The sequence below is a fragment of the Rhea pennata genome, chromosome 16, assembly GCF_028389875.1.
Source record: "Rhea pennata isolate bPtePen1 chromosome 16, bPtePen1.pri, whole genome shotgun sequence".
Classification (NCBI taxonomy): Eukaryota; Metazoa; Chordata; class Aves; order Rheiformes; family Rheidae; genus Rhea; species Rhea pennata.
In genome coordinates, this window is record NC_084678.1 from 1,370,810 (window position 1) to 1,393,313 (window position 22,504).

Genomic DNA, 22,504 nt, shown 5'->3' on the forward strand with positions numbered 1-22,504 from the left:
TGTGAAGAGCATCACTAGCCTAGTACTGCCACATTCTTAAAATTGCCTAACACTTCTATAGGCTGAGTAATACAAAGTAAAGTCTTCGTAGCCAGTGCAACAGCCATCTTGTGTGTCCAGTAGATTGACAGGCCTACCCGGACCTAAATGTGTCAGGGATCATTCTCCCCATTATTTTAGCAGAAAGGCTGCTTTGATTTTGCCTTGGACAGACCCCTCTAATCCAAAACATATTGTGCCAATTGATATTCAAGAATGCCAAGAACAGGCTTCCACCAAATGGATATGCTTAAGTAAACCACCATTAATGGAAGACCCTTGTGCACCAACAAATGACCAACTCAGATGTAAGCTGACTTTACAGCTGCTTGTAATATCTTTAGAGAGTATGGGCTTATGCTGTCTGCGTTTTCCTGTCCTTCAGTCAATAAGGATTTTATAGCATGCTTTCATAACATAAACCTGGCTGATCAGGTAGAAGACAACATTGTTCAATTAACAGTTTTCATTCCTGTTTGGAACTGCAACATTCAAAAAAGGACAACAGTCAAAGAAAGGACATTGGTGTTCAAAGAAAAAGGCTTGTTTTAAATTTAAGGCCTTTTTGCAGGTCAGAGAATGTCATCTAGTCACTTATTGTGATATTAACACCAGTCAACAAATCATATTCTCAGAGAAGTACTGTTATGGTTTACATCATATGTAGCAATAACTTAGATATACTACTTAAACCTAACTAAGAAAGGGGAAGTAAAAATGCAGTTTAACTCCTCCTCTGAAGAGCTTCATTCAAAAATCATGGCTCGTTTCCAATTCTCACCTGCTAAATCAGTTTGGTCTGGAGTCACATGTTTCTCCTTGTCCAGTGACTGTAGATTATGTAGAGGTCATTCTGATCTTCTTGCCTTTACCTCTGTTCTCAGCCAGCTCAAGATTCACCTCAGCAGCTCAACCAGGGCACCTCAGATATTACCACCCATTTGTCCAATTACTTTTATTAAGCAGGCCATGAACATGGCCTCCAGGGAACAGAAATCCAGCTAGGAAGAGTGAGACTTGGCTTAGCCCTTGTCTTGCATTCTGCTTTGTGTTTTGGGTGCTGACTTTGCTGGGTGGCCCTCCTGAAGGACAGTCCTTGCCCTCATACATGTTGAGGCAGTCTGTAGATCTCAGCGATGTTGGTGAAGAAGAGCCTCCATCTATAAAATCACGATGAGTCATCACTATTTTACCATATTTTCCATATATCTATTGATTATAGGTTTTTTATAGTTTTTATACACTTGCCTGATAAAGACATTAAACTCAACTGCCTGCAGTTCCCCAAATCCCTTTAGAGTCCTTTAAAAAATGGTATCATTTGCCATGCTCCATTCCTATCATATCAAGGGCATTTTATGTTATGGTTATGTAAGTATGTAGTGACTAATTCTATGTTTAGTCTAGAACTCACAGGTGAATATGATCTCATCCTAGCAATTTAATCTTATTATCCATCTTAAAATCTCTTCTACTAACTTCAGTTTGAAGCAAATCTTCTGGCTGACTCATTCTCCATAAAGAAAAATCTTACCATGGAAATATCCTTAAGCTGTGCTGTACTAAATAGCATTGCAGACTTGAGTTCTCTTCTTCAAAACCTTTAAGTTTCTGCATGAACCTCTGTGCTATTTAGACCGTGAACAGAGACATGAGGGTCATCTTAAACTCAGACCTCATTAATACTTTTTAAAAAGTCTATGTTTATGTCCACCTGTTCCTCCCAGGATTTGCCTCTCCCATTGCCCACTCTTGGTACCCAGCTCTGCACAAAGCTCAGGAGCCCTAACTCACCCTGTGTGCCCAAAGCTGCCACTGACCATAAAAGTCTGCTTCCAAGTCAGCTCCTAACCTCCTGAGGAACTGCACTATTTCTGCTCAGTTTGATTTGATGCTTCATTTGTCACACATTTTTCTTTGTTAGGTAGGCAAGCAAATATTATGCCGTGTGCTTTTATAAACATTTCATCAGTTCCTTTTTACACTGCACCATGTATTTTTTTTTAACTATTTGTCTCTTCTATCAGTTTTAATTGGCTGATTATTTTCCACACATTAAACATATATCCAATCCAAAGCTCCAAACCACTCAGCCTCCAGGACTACACATTTGTTTCATTGTATATCTATAGTGCATTAGTTCATGGTGTCTATATAATGTATACACATAATTATATGTGTACATGTATAGCTTTGATTTGGTTATTCTGGATATTTTTCAGACTGCTCATCTACCTCAGATGGGACCTCCACCCACACCTCTGCCCTTGGGCTTGGCAATCTTATTTAAGCTCAGCCCAGAGCCTTCAGTCCTTACTTAAGCTGTGTTGCAAGAGTACTAGTCTTTAGCTCACCTATTCCTACTCCTGACCATAGACCACATTGACCCTGACTGGCTTCCCAGCTTGACCTTGTCTCATTTCACCATTACAGACTTGCCCAGTCACTGGGCTGTATCTGATTAGCTTCAACAGACTTGACTCTGACCTGCAGACTACTTTCCCATCTTGACCTTGAACTTCCCTTATCACCACAAGCCTGTCTGATGATCTAAGCTCTTGGTTGAACCTGGAAACTATCTTTGGGTCTGCTCTGCTCAAGTAATGGAGGTCAGGGCCTCAGTTGGGAGGCTGCCACCTTGCTGGCCCTGCTGGTTGCATTATTGTGTTCATCTCCCAGCTCCTTACTTCCTTAGGGAGCAGCTGGCCCTTGCTGCTCCCTGATAGGTGCGTACTCATCTTGCATCCCTGATTGTTTTTGGTGTCCTGTTAAAAGAAAGGAAGGGAGTTTGGATTGAATTGGGAAATTTATGGGAGGGGTGGTGACCACAACCCCCTGAGTTTCAGTATATAATCCTGGTAAAGCCAGATGATGGTGCACCAAATGGGTTTGTTGGGAGGATAGCACCAGTATTGGCTGGAAAAATGGAGCACCAAATGCTTACAGACTAGTGAATGAATCTGTAACACCACAGTGCTGAAGTGAACCTGACTCTCAGTAACTAGGGAGCAGACTTAACTCGGCCTTTAGTGCTGGGATCAGCCACTGGACCACCAAGGTAGATTGTCCAGATTTGCAGAGTAAGACTAGATCTAGTCCAGCTCAGAGACCTGACTCTCCAAGCAAGAGCCAGGCTCACTCTAGCTGCAGGCACCAGCGAGGTAATGAACATACTCCAGCTTGCTGCCAACAGCCCACAATCTGAGAAAGTATCATGCAGCTGGTAAGGGCAGAGAAATCAACTTGTCCATGTGGACTGTTATTCTTAACAGGGGTGTGAATTAGCCAAAATGCTATTCATTTAAGTTCTTAAAGTATTTAAGAATTTCTTAAGTAAGGCCACTGGGTGGCACCAGAAACCAGAACATGGATTAAGTTTGGGAGCTGTGTTTTTTTTAGTTGTTTGGGACATTGATACCATTGTTTGGGTTGATTGATACCAAAGGTAAGGTGAGAGAAGCTGAGGGTGCCACTATCCTGGGGGCCAAATATTTTCACCAAGGCACTCCTGAAAGGGAGCGTAGGTGGCAATAGGTAGAGATAGCAAAAGCACTCTTAAGACTGCAATTGCAAACACCAAGTTTCGCACAGAACTTACTGCATTTAGATTACTTACTTTCATAATATTCCCCCAAAGGACATGGTATCAGAGAGTTTGGTAGTGAAGAAGCAGAAGGTAGAAGAACAACTACAGCCTGAAGGGTGCATTGCCTCCCCTCCCCCAACCCTGATGCTTGTTCAAGGTTCTGGCACCGTGCGTTGAAAGAAATGAGTAAATATATTCAAACTAGCAACTATTTAGCCTAAGTTCTACCTCTGAAAAAATCCCAGAACTCTGTTGCAGGAGCAGGTTTTGGAACGCCAGCCAGGAATGCTCTGGGCACACTGTTTGTGTAGCCCATTTCTGAGGCTGATAACTCTTGAGTCTCAAACTCCGCAACTATCCCCATGCTTGTGATTGCAGTCTGAAATTCCCATACTTTACTGTACTGGTTTAAACTGGGGCGTTGGTATCATGCTCTGCTGGAACGGCATAAGTTATTCTTTTGCAGTTCTAACCTTGTTTGCTTTACCACTGTACCTAGATAAGCATGTAGTTGGGACTGCAAGTGGTGAATTTTTCACTGGTGACATGGCAGCACATGGAGCTGGACAAAGAGGTTTTCTAATGTTCTGCGTTTTCAAAAAGTTTCTCTGTATCAGAGTGAAAGGAATACAGAAAGAAGAGACTACAGGGGAGCGTGAGGAAGGAGTGGACCTGGACTGAGCAGGAACAGTGAACTGAGACCTCCAACATGGGCCGGAGGAGCCTGCTAGTTGCTGAACAAAGACTGCAGTTGAGAAGAAAAAAAGGCTGTCTTTATTTGCAGGCCTTGCAATTTTTCCAAACAGCAGAAATTCTCAAATCCCTTCATTACAGATATGATACAGAGAAACATTTAGTTTCTCTCAAGAGCCATCTTCTCATCGAAATGAAGGGACTCAGCAACTGTTTTACCTTGTTGTACAGCTGCTGGAGCCAAGAGCAGGTAAGGTTTGACACTGTCCCGGTCAAGCATGTTTTAAGCTCTCACTGTACTTTCTCTTCATCACTGAACCTCAGATGCGAGGAAAAAACAGACCCTCTTATTAATGCTTATGAAAAATGCAGGCTGCTGGCTACAGCTGCACCCGCTGAGCCACTGCCGAGCCAGGAGGTCATTCAGGACCCCAATTCTTCGTCATTCGTCATTCAATGAGCAGAGGACTGGGCCCACTTCAACGGGCCAAGGCCCTGCCACACTCAGGGTGGTTACGGGGTCGGTGCTGAGGCTCCGACGTGGAGGATGCGTGGGAGAGACTCCCCTAACGCCCCTCCACGTTTGCCGCGTGCCACACCGCTGCGGTCGGTCAGCTCCCGCGCAGGCAGGGCGCTACAAGCCGAAAGGGGAAGGAGAACATGGGGTCGGGGCCGTAGAGCTCCGAGCTGAAGCCGATGCGAAACGAACTACTCCCAAGATGGCGCCTCCCCTTGGCTCACGAGGCGGCCGCCATCTTCCTTGTAGTCCCGAGCGCGAGGCAGCTCGTGCGCACGCGCGGGCTCCGCGGCGCGGCCCGCGGCGCAGCGCGCACGCGCACAGCGGCCCCACATGCCGCTGGCGGTTGGAGCGGCGGAGGTACCTGCTGTTCAGGTGAGCGCGGCTGTAGCCACGGCCCGCGGCGGCGGCGGGGTCCGGGGCTTGGGAGCCAGCTCTTCCGCGGCAGCTCGGGGTGGGGTCGCCGCGGCTCCAGCTCCGCCGCCGCGGCGGGTTGAGGCGTTGGGCGGCCGCTCGGCAGCAGGTGCGGCGCGGCACGGCGGCTCCGCAGCGAGCCTTGCGGCGGCAGCGCGGCGGCCCAGAGTCCGGCGCTGGCGGGAGCGGGGCGGCGCGGCTGGGCGGCAGCTGGCGGCCGGGGCACCAGCTGTACAGGGAAGCCGAGCCGAGCCGCGCGCCCCCGGGGGCTGCTGCCTGGCCTCGCCGCGTCCCCGGTTAACGGTCGCCGGCGGCGGGCTGAGGCGGCCGTTAGCGGGGGAGCTGCCCCGGCCGCCGCCTGCCCTCGCGCCCCGCCAGAGGCCTCCCCCGCGGAAGGGCTGCCTCGGGGGGAATTGCAGCCTTCTGCTTGTGCTTGGCGGAGGAAAGTACCGCTCTGACACGGAGCTGGTTTTAGAAAGTAATCCTTCTTCATATTGACTTTTATTTTTTAAAAAAATTATGCATATATATGTATCTATCTATCTATATATATATACACGCGCACACATATATATACACATCTTCAAAACTCACATCTCATTTCTTGTAGAGTTTTTTTTTTATTTAACCACTGGACTGGAATGCTTACTGTGATGAATAGCTTTGTTTTCTGAGTATTCAGGTCTTAAAATTTTCAGTTGTAATTATTTATTTTGGACAATGAAAACGGTTTTATTTTTCTTTAATTCTGGAGGGTTTTGTAACTAGATGAATGGGGAAAGGAATAGATTGTAAAAATTTGCAGTTGATTTGCAGTATCTCTTATGTTAATATATGTTTATTAATGCAAGTCACAGGGAGTAATTTTAAATGTGTTGTGAAGTCAAGTGCTTCCATTACCATAAAAATCATAAAGTCCTATGCAGAAGATCCTAGTTTTATAAGACAAACATTATGTGTAGCATAGTGCTGTCTCTTGCTTCTTGGGAGGTGTTGGGAGTGCTGTCAGCTGGCCTTGTGCAATGCATTGGGATGCTGCAATTGCCAAGTAAGAAGCTTGTGGGATTTTTTTTCCTCCTCTCAAGTTTGATGAATCTGAGACTGGTGTGCAATGATGTTTATGATAGAGTGTGAGCCCTGCTGATGAATCCTGGTTGAAGTTTGTAGAATGGGGCTTGCGGATCACATGCGTGGTTGCCACAGGGACCAGGAGAGGTTTGGTAGGTGTTTAGGGTGTTGCATCTGGGGAACCTGCAAGAGCTTCTGTGGTTAAATTCTGAAATGATGAAAAGATGGAGGTTAGATATGGAGAAGAATCTACTTCAGCTTCCTATGTCAGGTACGTTCATGATGGCCTCCTCTATTCGGATAGGACTTGCGAGCTCGTTACTTCAGAATCTGCCTGTCCTTTTCCATAGAAACAAGTGGGCAGTCACCTTCCAAACTCTGGAGCCTGTCAAACTGTGTTTAGCCCTAAGGTAGAAGGCCAGTTAGATACTATAAAGTATAAAAGCTGGGTTTAAAATCAACTTGGAGCTTTTGTGTCGCAGCAGGGGAGCAGAACTGACCAAATGTCTTTCTGTCACTGCAACTGGAATTTCAGTAGTAAGTGTTAGAGGTTGGCTCCTGAATAACCTAAGCAATCGCTAGACGTCTGGATTACTGGTCATTGTACGGCACCAGGATTGTGGAGAAGGCTCAGGACCAACAATGAAATTTGCAGTTTCAGTTAATTATTTGGAACTTTAAAACTTAGCTTGTGTGACACAGTAGGCATTGAAACTGGCTGTCTGGAGGGCAATAACTTTGTGTGGGCTACACTTGGCTTATCTTTGCAAATACAGAGGCTGGAAACTTCATAAAATGAAAATTAAGCTACTGCTGAAACCAGTGTTATTAGAAATCCTAATTATATTCCTGATTACTAATTGAAACTAGCAAACATATTTAATTCCTGTTTTCCTAATCTTAAGTCACCCTTAGACGAGGGAATTGTTTGCAGCTTATATACTCCTTGGTCTTCTAGTCATTGGTCATACATGACAGGATCTTTAATGTTTTTGAATGGAAAATTTAACTGTAGTAATGCGTTTAAATTTCAGAAGATTGTTGCATAAAGCGTATGTTTTGGTCTCTTGAAGAAGTACTATAAAATTTTGTGGAAGATGCTACTAAGACAGTTTCTGATCTTAAATATTCTTCTGTTGTGTGCTCAGTATAAACATTATAGCTAAGTTCTAGTGTATAAGTATAGTACTTTCGATAAGAAACTGAAGATCATAATAGTCATATCGTCTAAGCACAAAAGTAAACAAGATAGTTTTAAAAGCTGATTTGCTTTGTCCTGATTTTCTCATGTTTGATTTTTCACATATAACAGAATATGGATTTTCTTTTTTAACTTGTTATTTTTCTCAAATAATAGCTCATGTGGACTGCCACCACTATCTTTTACTGAAAAACCATAAGCCAAATGCTCAGTGGGTTCTATTTCTGTAGCTTTAGTCAGTGCTGACACCACAACCTTCCATGACCAGGCTTTATCTTGTACTCATAATCTGTCGGCTTTATCTTGGATATAAGTACATATACCTCCACTGCTTACTACTGTTAAGCCTAGTGTTGGACAAATGTGCAGTGTCAGTTAATGCTATTTCTATCTGTAATTGTTACCGTTTAATCATTATCATTTAGTCAGTGATAGTTAAAGAGGATAGAGAGGCATTTTTTTGCTTCCATTCCTCTATGTGATATTGAAGGAAAGTTATCTGATACGTGTTTTAATTCATCTTGATGGTCTCATTTTTTTCATATTAATGTAGTTTGGAGGTAATAATAAAATTCTATATTCCTCCCTGGGAAGACTCAGTGTTTTGGCCAGATCAGGTTGATTATTAAGCAAAGTAGTTGCTATTTGGTCCTGATGTGAGAGTGACTGGTGAGGTTGTGCCCTCTGCTGTGCAAATCAGAGTTGGTGGTTGATTTTAATAATCTCACTTGGCCTTCACTTCTTTTGCAAATTCTGAATTGTAAATGAGACTTGCTGGATTTTTAATAATATATTCCTATTGATCATTCACCATATTCTGTCTGCTCCTGTCCCTTCGACTTTTCTGACTGATGTAGCACTGTTTAGTGTAGAGGTCAAATCGATGCTGTGGGAAGCATGAAAAGGAATAACTTTATTTTAATTTGGCTGTTGTCCTTACTGCACGTGACTACATTTCTGTGCTTACAAGGGGTTTTTGTTCACTGAGAGGTGTCCCTTGTTTTATGTAACACAATTGCTTTGGAAGTTATAGAGCCAACATTTAATTTTATAGTAACCATTACTATTCAGTTGTGGGTTAACTAGATTGATGATTTTATTCATAATTGTCAGGTGAATTAAAAATGTGTTATTAACCATTTTTTTCACAAGTGCTGGAACTGTGGCTTTTCTCTGTGTGTTTGAGCAGAGGATGTAGACAATCTGCTTCTTGAAAAGGATTTCATCTGTACTTTGGTGGTGAAGCTGCTGTTACACCTTAAGCTGCTCGATTGACTAGTTCATTCATATCTAGAGAAGAGCAGGGCTAACGTATTTACACCTTTGTCTGAAACCTCTCTTATCTGCTGTCAAGAGGTACTCGTTGCTTCCATTTTAGTTAACATTTAATGTATTTTTCTTCAGTGAACTTGCCCATGTCTCCACTAAAGTCCATTTAAATCTGCAGTACTGATAGCATCCCAGGAGAGGACTTTCAGAGCATAAAATAATATTCTGGGAACTAATTACTATTAATTTTTGAACCTGACAGCTGCTAGCTTCATTTCATGTATCTTAGATTTTGTACTGGCAGAAGCAGTGAACAACTGATCCCTGTTTGTCTTCTCCATGCAGTGGATGATTTTATAGGCTTCTGTCAGACGTCGCTGTAGTCATCTCTGTTTCCAGGCAGAAGAATCCTAGCCCAATCAATCATTCCTTGCTGTAAGACTTTTCAAACCTTGTTACCTTTTTTGAAAAAATATTTTCCGCTTCTGTTTTATCTTCTTGAAATGGAGGCAAGTGCGCTCAGGGTTTAAGATGCAGACAAACTGTAGCTTTATAAGACGACTTAATTCCATTCCTTTCCTAATCATTTCTTTATATCAGATTTATTTTTTGGTTGTTGCATGGCCTTGAGCTGATGCTTTTTATCAAACAGTCTGTCCTGACTTTCAGAATGCTAATGATCAGCTTGGAGCACATCACTTTTTAGGTGAAGTTAGGATTGTTTTTTTTTCTGTGTGCTCCTTTATATTTATCTGCACTGAATTTCATCTGTTATTTTATCTCCTGTTTATTCGGTCTCACAGATTTTTTTTTTCTACAGTTCTTGTGTCAACCCTTATCTTTACTATTCTGAACAGCTTATATCCTCAGCAGATTTTGTCACTTCACTCGTTGTCCTCTTCTCCCAGATTGTTTATGAATATAGCATACAACACGGAGCTCAGCAAAAAGCTCTTGGCAGTCTCCATTCCCTGTGAAAATTGACTGTTTATTCCTGCTCTGTCTTCTGTTTTCCAACTAGTTATTAGCCAAGGTGAGAGCTTTCCCATTTATCCTCTAGCTGCATAACTATCAAAGTTCAGTAACTATCTGAGTGTTATTTTGTATTAGTTTCATACTCATTGCTTTGAGCAGAGGTTAAGTGTGCGTTCCTGTGAACAGAGGGGTTTTGCCTGTCCTCCCAGCCCTCCTTGATACTCCCCACCTGCACTCCTGCTACCCTGCAAGTAATTGAATCCAAGAGCAGATCTAGCTGCAAATGAACCCAACAAATAAATTAATTAGTTTTCAGCCAAATTAATATTGGTCTATAGCTAGCACACAAGTGTGTGGATTTAATTAGAAAGTTTGCACAAACCTACCTAAATTAATTCTATAGTTAGAGCTGCTGATTAAAACTGTAAACCTGCATGCTCAAATGAAATAGTCTAGACTTGAAGGCATGGTAAGTGTCCGTGTACAGATCAGCAGTCTTTATATTAAATTAGCATTAATTTGTTGCTGTAGTTAGATCAGTATGACTCGATGTATGAATCAGACCTAAGTACTAATTTAATTGATGTTTGTGAATGCTTCTTGGACTTTTTCATTATGCTGAGGCAGAAAAGAATCTATCTCTGTGTGTTGATACCTGCAATTTCTTAAAGACAGTGAACAACTTTTTTTTTTTTAATGCATTTATGTAAATTACTAGGCAACTGATGTTACTGCATATCATATATATCCTATATATATGCATATATATCCTGCATATAGACTTTGCCCTAATTCATTAGGAACATTTGCATCATAAATACTTCAAAAATATGTAACTGAATTCACAAATATCGCCATTGATGCACTTGCAGTGTTTTGTAAACTGCAGAATTTTTCTGGTTTTGTGTACATTTTGATTAACACTGTTATCCTAGATACAAACAATGTAGTTCTTCAGTGAAATTACTGATCACTAAACAGGCTTTTGAAGTGTATTCCTGAACACTAATACACAGATTCAGCAGTTCTGTTGTCATATAATAACAGCATTCTGCTGAGGTGTTCCCTGTCTGTGTTTCTGTATGAAGAATTAAAATTAGATGTTTACATTGTTAGGAGTTTCTTCTGACAGTGGTAGATTTGAAATGTATTATTTAGCCAATAAGGATTTTTTTTTCAGTTTGTGTGTTTGTAGGTGTAGTTACCTTCAAGTAGGTGTTTACGCAAGTCTTTTTTTTAAATATAGCAAGTCATATGTACATTTTCTACCATAAGAGATTCTGTCAGATTTTTTGAATTTGTGAAATTTTTCCAGTGCAAGGTACAAGTAACTTCAGGTGAACTGAGGTTGCATATGTTGGTACTTTACTTATTTAATTTATTTATTTATTAGAAGTCTACTTGTGCTGTCAGTTCAGATACTGTATGTTCTGTCTTGCAAATGACTGGAGAATTAATTAAACAGTTTTGAGAGTGCCATGCAAGCATATATTTATTGCTCGAAAAAGAGGCCTTTTTATCTGGTCTGTGAAATTCTACCTTTGTTGTTCTGCTAACTTATTTCAATTTGACATTATTTTGGTTGGAACAGAAGTCTTTGTTACAACTTCAGCTCCTCTGTTCCTTCAGCTAAGGTGAGAAGTTTTTCCGAATGTATTTATTCTGGTCCTTAGGAAAAATGGGTAAGATTTTTTTTTCTTCATTTTACAGTACAGTTGTCCATGTCCATCTATGGACTGACAGAGAAAAGAGCTTGAGACTTGGTGGAAGTCTACACACGGATTAGCAGAGCCGTGCTGTAAAATGATACTTTCAAGATAAATAAGATAAATTAGAAAAATTAATTATAAATAATGATAAAGTAATAAGGAGCTCCTATGCCCAATTACAAAACATTTTTGGTGACTTCTAGGACTAAACATTAGACCCAGATGATATTCCAACTAATCTATGTTTTGCTAGTAAATAACTTTGCCAGATCACATCTGATAGATAATGACCTTGCAGATCTGTACGGGAGAATGTCAGTGAGAGCGTGTGAGCACTACTGCGAGATCTTGACACATTAAGAGTTGGGAAAATACCTTGGAATTTTTGGACTGAACTGCAAGATTACCAGGAGTTGCTGATTTCTGATTTGTATCAAGTAGAAAACTTTAAAGGAAGGTAAACTATTTTTGAGCATTTTCCACAGTATGCTCTCTTTATAAGCAAATACTATAGCTGCTGTAAAGGTGTTGGAATGAGTGAAAAATGGAGGTTGTTTAGAAGAAACCGTCCATCAGGATGGTTTATGACACATTGCACATGCCTGTATCAGTCTGTGAATGCAATGTTGTAATATTATCTGCATGGTTACAGTCGCAGTTTGTCATTTTGTAGTATTTGACTGTATGCCTTTCTTATTAGTGTGCCTTATAATTGAATGATTATGGCTGAGAAGTCAGCATGGACCAATCTAGGACAATCAACTGCAATGTTTCAGTTAGTGGCTCATCATGAAGATTTTTACCCAGATGTCTAAATTGCAAAAAGGGCAAGAATTTTCCAGCAGAATGAAAAGAAAAGCACAGAGACAGTTATAAACGTCTCCATACAAAGGAGTTAATGAAGAAGTTCAGATCATCTCTGCCTCCAAGAGAAAAATCAAGTCAATTTGGGTTTTTGGAAGGTTAAATGTGTTTTATTTCAGTAAAATGTTGAAAGACAGAAAGAAAGAAAGAAGTCAAGCCTCCGTCCCCGGAGAGGAGTGGTGATATGGTCTGTGGGCCTAAGCGCCCCGGCTGTATCCCAGCCCGAGAACATTGCAGTGCATAGGGTCTTGCCGTAAGACTAAGGGTTAAAACGTTCCTTTGACCACATTGAGCAGAAAGACTGCACTGGGCTAGGCAGCACCTAAATACTTGTTACCTTTTGAACATTTAATTAATGTGCTTGTAAACTGTTTTTAAATAGTCTTGGAGCTTATGACTGTTCTGCTGCTGGAGTTGGTTGTGAGGTTGGCCGTATGTAGCAGGAGCTGATACAAGCTGACTAATGATTCCAGGATCACAGAGTTTGGTAAAACTTTTACTAAAATGACACAGAAAACAGCAAGTCTATGTTTTGCACAGTCAAGCTTCAGGAAACACCAAGTGCTTGTACGATCATTTCTGGCTCACAGAGGTCGTCTCTCTGTTTTTTTCAGCAGAGTTCTTTATTTTAGACAGCATAAAGCATTGATATTTCACCCAGTTTCCACATCCAGAAAGATTTTATGTGCACGACTTCCAAGTGTGATACTTGAATTTGGCAACTACTTCCTGAGAAAGGATTCATCTGGGCTAATGGAGCTTAAAACTGAGTTGATTTTATTGTTCATTAGCTCAAGTTATTCAGTGCATTTAAATATTCACTTTTATGGATATATCACACTTATTATAGGATATGTGTCCAAAATACTTTGTGCAATAGCTGCTGATTAATTTTTTTCCTGTGGAAGTGCTCAGCAGAAGGAGTTGTCTCAGTCATGCAGTTCTTGCTCCGGGGCCCTGCTCAGAACTGTACTTGCCTTAAGAATGGTTGATGTCCCTGCGCTCCCTATCATTTAAGTAGTCTGGCTACATCCTGGAAGATTTCCAACCCAAACTCACAAGTCAGAGACCTTTGTTAACATGATTATCTTGTGGGATAGCCTAGTTCTGAACTTCTGCAGGAAGCAGGCTAGAGAGCATAGGTGGGGAAGATGCAGGGATAAGAAACACCATTTCCAGATGAAAAATTCTTCCCTTCTGAAATAAATCTTCCAGTCAGCAAAGGATAGTTTTTTAAAATAAAGATGACCTGACTGGGTGCGAAAACATATGCACACTGTTTGTCTGTGTCTACCTGTCTCAGTGTGGTCAGAGCAAGACAGTGATGGACACTTACTGGTCCCTTTCTTGCCAAATGCTTTTTGATTTTTTGCTTTTGCTTCCTGCTCATGCATGTTGAATATGGATGGATATGTTCCGTGTGATGTGTACTCCTTTGCTGTCTTCATCATGAATTCTTTGCAACAGCATAGGGAATCTCAGCAATGATTCCCAAATTTTAGGTAGCGTGGCAGTTGCTGTAACAGGATTAACAGAGGATTCTTGTGACTTCATAACATTTCCTGTATCCGTCTATTTCAGTAGTCTTTTAAAATCTGGGAAGATAGAGCTTCAGTGCCAGAGTTGCTTGATTGTGTGTATACTACAGAAGCTTCACTAATGTAATGAGTCCATCAAGCCCTTCTGATAGAGGTGCAGTTTACACTGTGCAAAAGGACTTCTATTGGTATGCTATGTAGTAATTGCCTAAATGAAGTGTTTTCAAGGGTAATTTGATACCAGTATAATTATATGTATGCTACTGCTCTCAGCACTATAAAAAGGTTTTTAAAACAATTTGCTAATCTCACCACTTGGTTATTTGAGGGGAATGGGGAGGGGTCTTGTGCATGTTCCCCACAAATACATTCCACTTCTTCTGGCGTTATTGTTAGTCAGAAAGTGATTTTTTTTTTCTTTTTTTTTTCTTCTTTCACTGATTACACAGCTTTTCTTGGTAATGCAGCAGCCCCCCAAGCTTTTAAAAGCTTATGATCCTACTTTTTTTGTGGATTGTGATGGCAAACAGGGAGCAGAATTTCAGGGGGATACTTCAACTTTAATAGTAAAGAATTGGCAGATGAGTAACACTGGATATCTTTGTGTAACTCCCTAGGCAGAGCAGCACATCCCTTTGGAGGGGACATGGACTGCTGTGCTGGCCTCGCAGCAGGCAGCTGCAGCTCCAGTGGAAGCAGTGTGCCTGGAGCCACTGCAGCGCTAAGGCCTGAACCCATCGTCTCAGGTATCCTGAGAAGCAGCAGTCATGGTCTGAAAAAACTTCATTTTTTTAATATTTTTTTTTATTTAGGTTGCAAAAGTAAAGCCTTGAAATGCTTGCTTTTAAAATTGCATTGCACAGTATCTCTCTGAGAGATGAGGGAAGAATTCACTGAACATTAAAGTCCTTGTCAGCAGTCCTGTCCTGTAGGTGAGGGGTACTTTAAGTTTTTCTTTTGCCTTTCACTTTCACAAGCTAAAGTTTTTGTTTGCTTTTGGTTTATTTAATAGCTTCATACTCCTCTGTTAAAGGCAGCAGTTTCTTAACAACAAAAGCGATAAATAAGTTAGCCACAGAAGCTTACACTATCTAAAAATAAAGATAAGAAATGAATATACTTAAACATATGATTCAGTACCTTTGAAGAAATTCATAGTAAAATAGGGATGTGAATTTAAGACTTATTTTATGTAAAGGCAGGAGAAATATTGTCAATATTTCATTTTCATAAAATAAGGATCATTTAGGCAGAAGTATTATTGAGCCTTTATGCAGCGCTCAAATGTAAATCTCTGATTACACCTTCTATGATTGTTTGGTAGGTAGTAGATTAAAATAGTCTGAAATATATGCAGCAGAAAGCCTGATTTGTGGCCTAAGCATTAATTGTCTGCACTGAGAAGTGTGACAGTTTGGGTATCTTGCTTTTCCTGTAGTTTGATTTCTTTGATGTGATGCGTTAACGTTGTCTCAGATCTCTAGCCTTCACACGCCACTCTGGTCTGTGGAATGATTGTAAACTTGGCACTTAGGCTTCTATTTTTATCATGTTTCCACATGAAAATGAACTGCATATGTAGAAGCCATCATCAGTCATCTTGCTGGCCTGAAAATGATTTAAGGAAACTGAGTCTTAATAGTGTCAAAGCTTTCAGTAAGAAAGAACTCAGAGATCAACTTAAAATGTTGAAACGTTTCCTTTTAGTGAAGGCTCTAATATTTTTATCCAATTATATACAGCACTGGTGTCTCTTTTTTTGCATTTTTTTTAATCCCAGAGTCTTCCCAGCACTAATAATTCCAGACTACTTTTTGTAAACTAGGTCCTTAGATTTTTAGATTTCAAGACCGACGCCGCTGTAAACTGAGTGAGTTGTCCCACAGTCTTGGCCTCTGCTTCCTTGCAGCACAGTTCAAGCATCTGCGTGAATAAAACATACAGGAAGAAAGAGAGTTGGGTGGTGGTGGGAGGATGGAGTTTTTGGGGATGAGGCAGGTTGTTTGGTTGACTTTTGTGCGTGTGAAGGAGAGAAGAGGTGCCATGTTGTCTTAGCTGATGGATCTGGAGCTCTGGTATATCACTGCATTCCTGCGACGGCGTTGCAGCAGGAAAGGGGAAATCTCACTTGGGCAGTCTGCAGACAGTCAAAGCAAGCAGTGATTCCTGTGCAGCCAGCAGAAACCAGTCCTCTTCTGCAGGTATATTTGTATATTCATTTTTAAGGGGTAAGCCATTAAATCTCAGAAAAGTGACAGCTTCTGCTTCTTCACCTTGGCACCTGCATTAAGGCGGTTTAGTGGTTGCCATCACTGCAGGCCTAGTAAGGCTGGTCAGGCAGCGCCGTTATGCTTTCCCGGCAGCAAGTTTTATTACTGGTGATTAGGTAATAAAAAAGCAGAGAACAGTTTGCAATGTGTCTGCAAGACAGCAGTGAGGAGGGAGGGAATCTCTGATTTACTTTAGGGAGAGTCATTAGCAGATGAGTCTTGTTTTAATGTTTTAACCTTCAGTCTGTGGCAAGGACTACTCTGGGTAGAGTCATTAGCAGTCCTTTTTCCCTGTTTCTTCCTCAGTTAGGGCTTCATTTGAGGGGAAAAAAATGACTTTTGGAGTAAGAAGTGAAATTGCTATGAAGAAACAGGGATGATTTTTGAGAGAAGTTTCAAGAATGATTAGCTACCTAGAAAAGATGCATTGAGTCTAAGCAGCTTAATGTACCAAGGAGGGGGTTGAAACAGGTACTGTATCACTTGAGGTATCTGAATGTGGGGAGCTTCTGACAAAGGTCTATTTTGGAGACTTCAATAAAATCCAGTGTAAAGAAGGAGACTTCAATATTATTTAAGCTGTAATTGAGGTGACTGTTTAACAGGAGCACAGTGCTACTTCATACACCAATGCAGAAGATGTATATAAAAATGATAACTAACATTAAATTATAATTTAACTTAAAAAAATAAAAAGTTAAAATAAAAAAAATCAACTTGAGAGCAAGGGGAAGGAGAATGAGTAAATAAATACTTGAATTTTTAGATTTATAATTTTTCATGAAAAAGATTTTTAATAAAATTCTAAAGAGAAACTCTGAAACATCTCCCTGAGGAAGTATGAAAAAAGTGATTTTGTAGTGCAATAACATCTTAAACATAGCCTACACCGGTGCTGATTGTAGCATAATTACTCAGATTTTGTTGATGTGGAGTATAAGAAGGCTAAAAAACGGCAAAAGGTGACAAGAAAGAGCAGAAACATGGAATGGGAAGTGATTTGAGGAGATGTTAAATAGATTAGGACGCCTCACCTTGGAAAGGAGGCACTTGGAGAAGGAGGCAAAGTAACTGAGTTTTATGAAAGCAAGAATGGCGCTGAGAAGGTTAGTAAAGACTGATCAGCATTTTTGAGAACATGAGAACTGCTGGGGCATCTAATAAAACTTTATCTGTAAATTGGGCAGAGGGAAGATTGATTTTACACAGTGTTTCCACAATGTTATCCATTGCCGCAGGAAGATGCGGAGGCCGAAAGCACAGAGAAGTCAGAGTTAGAAAAGCAAATGGAGAATAGGTGACAGAGGTGACAGTGTTTGTTGATGAAACTAAATTATTTATGATGGTAAAAAGAAGAGTGAGCTGTGAAGAAATGCTGAAAAATCTTACAGGATCAAGTGCTAAAATAGCATTTTAAATTCAATCTAATGAAGTAATGCACATGGAGAATGGTCCCCAGCTGTATGTATACAGTGATGAGCTCTGAAATGACTCTTCAGTCGTAGATGAAATTTGGGAGTGATAGTAGGCAGTTCTATGAAAATATTATCCCAGTGGTTGGAAAATTAAATTGAAGGCTAGACGCTCATGGAAAAATAACAGTGACCAAAACAGGAAACATACTACTATATAAGTCCATAGTGCATCTGCATTACAAATGCTGCATGAGCACTGGTCTCATCCCTCTTTAAAAAAAGAAAAAAATCTAGTAAAACTGAGAGAGGTCCTAAAAAGGTTGACAAGAATGAAATGGGTCCCATGTAAGGAATGATAAATAGATGAGATCTCTTCATTCTGGAAAAGGTGTCTTTGAAGGGGATGTGATGGAAGTGCATAAAGTCTTAGCAGCAAGGACTGAAAACGAACTAACTTTTCACCATCTCTTCTAATACAAGGACTAAGATCAAATGGAAAGAGCAGGTGGCAAGCTCAAAACAAATAAAGTGAGTTATTTATAAAGTGGGAACAGGACTTTCTCCTTTCTCTTTGGCATTGAGGTTTTCATCTGTTGGAGCAACTCCCTGGATTTAGGCTGATTTATTTTGCAGTTCACTTCATCAGAACATTGTTCACAGTGCTTTTAAAGCTTAGCTCTAGCACTCTTTTTGTAAGAGAAATCCTTTTGAATGTCAGAGCTTAATTTTGAGGCCTGGCAGCTAAAATACTCCCTCTGATCAGTTTTCATTGGACAAAATCAATGCAACTTCTAAATAAGTACTTTGGTGAAAATAGTGACCTTGAATACAGTCCATTCAGATAATGAGATACAGTTTAGGCTTCTGAGCATAAGTCAGTATTTTGATCGGAGTGTTAAAACTTCTGTGACAGCAAAAGCAAATATATCCTCATTGTCTGATAAAAGTGAGTTGGGATGATGGTATATACTTACAATTCTCATAGTTAGTTCCATCTTGAACTACTAGAAAAATAATACAATAGTAAAATACCAACCAGCAGCTGTAGTGTTATTTTGGGGTTGGTCCATGGGTTTTGGAAAATAAGACGCTGAAGGAAAATGTTTTGGATTCGTGGAAGTTTTTCCTGAATGGCGGAAATAATGTCCTTCGTTCTGCTTTTTGCCGTGACTCATCTCTAAGACACCAGCCGTTTTAACCAGGACATGGTCCAATGTTCAAGTGCTATTTATTTGACCTGTGGTTTGTTGTGTACTGACAGAATTAATTTGTTGCCAATTTAAACTCATTCAGAGCAGCTTACTAAACATCACTACACTTACTTGCAGAGAAAAATACCTCTTACTATACATCCTTAAACTCTCAAACAGAATCATGGAATAGTTGGGATTGAAAGGGACTTCTGAAGATCATTTGGGCCAACTGCACTACTTAAGCAGGAGCACCTAGAGCAGGTTATCCAGGATTGTATCCAATCAGATTTTGAATATTTCCAAGGGTGGAGACTCCACAACATCACTGGGCAACCTACTCCAGTATTTAACCGCTCTCAGAGACAGCAAGTGTTTTCTTGTGTTACAGCAGAATTTTCTGTGTTTCTGTTTGTGCCCACTGCCTATTGTCCTGTCACTGGGCACTGCTGAGAAGAGTCTGGCTTTTTCTTCTTTCTTCCCATCAGATATTTATGTACGTTGATAAGATCCTCCTCAGCCTTCTCTTCTCCACACTAAGCTATGCTAGCTCTCTCAGCCTCTCTTTGTATGAGAGATGCTCCAGGTCCTAAATTATCTTTGTGGACTTTCACTGGACTTGCTCCAGTAAATTTATGCCCCTCTTGTCCTGGGGTTGGGCACAGCACTCCAGATATTGCCCCACCAGTGCTGAATAGAAGGGAAGAATCGCCTCCTTCAACCTGTTGGCAATGCTCTTTCTAATACAGCCAGGATGCTGTTGGCTGCCTTTGCCGTGAGGGTGTGTTGCTGGCTGAAGGTCAGCTAGGTGTTTACCAGGACCTTTAGGCTCTTCCCTGCAAAGCTGTTCTCAAGCTAGTTGGCCACCAGCCTGAACTGATGCAGATAGTTACTCCTTCCCAAGTGCAGGACTTTCAGCTTCCCTTTGTTGAACTTCATGAGATTCCTCTCTGCCTATTTCCATAGCCTGTCGAGGTCTCTCTAAATAGCAGTGCAACTGTTTGGCTTATCACCCACTACTCGCAGTTTTGTATCATCTGTGAACTTGCTTAGTGTGCATTTGATCCCATCATCCAGGATATTAACGATGATAAACAATATTGGCTCCAGTACTGATCCCTGCAGGACACCATTAGTGACTGGTCATCAGCTGAACTTCAGGCTGCTAATCACAACCCTCTGAGCCCAGCAGTTCAGCCAGTTTTCAATTTACCTTACTCACCACTTACCTAGCCTGCACTTCATCAGCTTATCTATGAGGATATTATAGGAGACAGTGTCAAAAGCCTTGCTAAAGTCAAAATAACATCAGCTACTCTCCTTTCATCCACCAGGCTTGTTATATCATATTAGAAAGCTATCAAGTTGGTTAAATATGATTTCTCCTTTGTAAATCTGTGCTGACTATTCCCAATAATCTTCTTGTCTTTGACATGTCTGAAAGCAGTGTCTAGGATTACTTGCTCCGTCTCTTCCTAGGGATTGAGGTGAGGCTGAGTGGCTTGTAGTTGCCTGGATCCTCCTCCTCGCCCTTTTTGAAGATAGGAGTGACATTTGCTTTCTTCCGGACCTCAGGAACCCCTCCTAATTGACATGACCTTTCAAAGATAGTCAAGAGTGGCTTCGCAATGACATTGGCCAGCTGCCTCAGCACTCACAGGTACATCTGGTCAGGGCTCATGGGCTTGTGTGTGTCCAGCTTGTCTAAGTGTTTCCTATCCTGATCCTCTTCTACCAACGGTAAGTCTTCATTGTTCCAGACTTCTCCTCTCGTCTCTGGGACTCAGAGACTACTCACCTGAATTGTACTTAGAGCTGTATTTCAGGTTAACATCTGTTCCTGAGCTGGAGAAGGACTCATAGTCTCAAAAGCTTGTCTTTTTTTTTCAGCTGGATAGATGAAAGATGCTATCTCAATCTACAAGTCTTACCTCTGAAATATTCAGTGGCTGAAAGAGCAGAGATAAGGGTGGTGGGGTCTGTTGGTGTTTCCTATATAACCTCTGCATTGTAGCTGCTTTAGCATTTGTGGAGCTGCAGTGGGAGCCTGTGACTTCAAGGAAATCATAGAATCATAGAATGGTAAGGTTGGAAGGGGCCTCTGGAGATCATCTAATCCAACCCTCAGCATAGCCCGTATGGGGATTGAACCTGCGATGTTGGCATTAGCAGCACCATGCTCTAACCAACTGAGCTAAACCTGCCCCCCCATTCCCTATCTAAGAGAAGCCGATGTCTGCCTCACTTCAGATCAGATATTGCTGTGCTTAAGACCCACTCACTCCTGAGATAACAAGGGAAGATTCTGTAGTAAGGAGGGTTATTATCATTTTACTTTTAAAGTATAACATGTGATCCAGAGTAACTGGATTACTGGGGTTTAACAGATAACTAATTGTGTTATGTTCTGTGTGTGCTCTCTACCTGTCAGCCAAAACCCATTAGCTTAAATTACTGTGAAGGAGGCTCAAAAGAGTCTACATTTTGTTTCCATGAAGTTGACTTAAACTATTATGTTATTCTTTACAATTGGGTTTGGCATCCGTTACTACTCCAATTCATCTAACTAATAGTATTTTAATTACATCCGATGGTATGACAGTACCCTTCTTTAGAACACTTTAAATCTCTTGGGTCCATAAGATTTCTTCAGAATTTATGGCCAGTGTACTGCAATACTGGACACAGTATAGGTAAATATATATAGTGTTTCTCCAAAAGATGAGGCAGTGCAGCTTGGCAGGGAGGGAGAGGGAAGGTAATATGCAAGTGTTTTTGTTTTTGTTTTTGTTTTAAAAAAGTGCAGAAGTACCGAGGAGTCTCATTTTACTACTTGAGATAATTGAATCAGCAGTGTCTTCAAACTCAATTCTACCTAAAGGTTAATGTGGGAGAAGTGTTTATGTAATCTTATAGGAATTAAACATTCAAACCTGGTAAATATTTGATAATTTCTCTCCAGGTAAGTGCAAGCAAGCTCTCCTGTCTTTAGGGAAGGTATTACGAAAAACCTTTGTGATGTCAGGACTGGCATTCTAATGCTTGTCATTCTGCTAAGGGCCTTGCGTTGAAAAAGTCCTTCTCTTCACAACACACACTGACTTTGTAAAGCTCTGGTTGCTCAGAGCTGTTACCATAGCTCATAGGAAGAGATTTAGTTGTTGATGTGGCACTAGAATCTTACCTTGGACTGAATATTGGGTTTGGACGTTGACATGTTAGGATGAAGGAGCATTCTGTATTGAATAGGTAAAAACATTCATAATGTCTTTGACTGTTAGGGAAGGAGAGATGCCACAAACTAACTTTCATGGATAAGGCTGCCCTAAACTCTTTTCTGCAGCACTGAGCCTGAGAATAACCTCTGTATTCAGAAAGAACATCACCATTTCTGTGTACTAAGGAAGAAGCTTCAATAGGACCTGAGAGAAATTACATTTCCCTAAAATTTACTTTGATATACTAGCAAAGAGGAAATACCACTAGGTGCTGTTCTTCTGTTCTTTCCTAGGCATCTGTTCTTGAACCGTATCAGAGACTGGATCTTGTACTGTGCATACCCAGTGCAGTTCTTCATCTGTTCTTATTCTGGAAACTATTGAATATTATTCAGAATGTGTGTTTGGGAATGGGGAGGGGCTCAATTTAACCTTAAACCTGTTATTTTGACATATTAACATCTGCCCTGAAAAATGTCATTTCTGTTGCATCTGATGTCCCTATTGTGAAGTATCTGAGTTGATTCCTTATCAATTA

General features: G+C 40.8%; 1 protein-coding gene across 2 annotated transcripts in view; it reads left to right on the top strand.

Moving 5' to 3' along the window:
* The first annotated feature begins 5,163 nt into the window (after positions 1–5,163).
* NDRG3 (NDRG family member 3) overlaps positions 5,164–22,504 on the top strand; it is a 65,169-nt gene continuing 47,828 nt past the window's right edge. The window contains exon 1 of one of the 2 annotated variants that reach the window (XM_062589585.1): positions 5,164–5,210. The gene's annotated coding sequence lies outside the window, so the exon portion shown is untranslated. Of the gene's footprint in view, positions 5,211–20,357; positions 20,409–22,504 lie in introns of those variants that run through there. The other variant, XM_062589586.1, reaches the window with a different exon arrangement.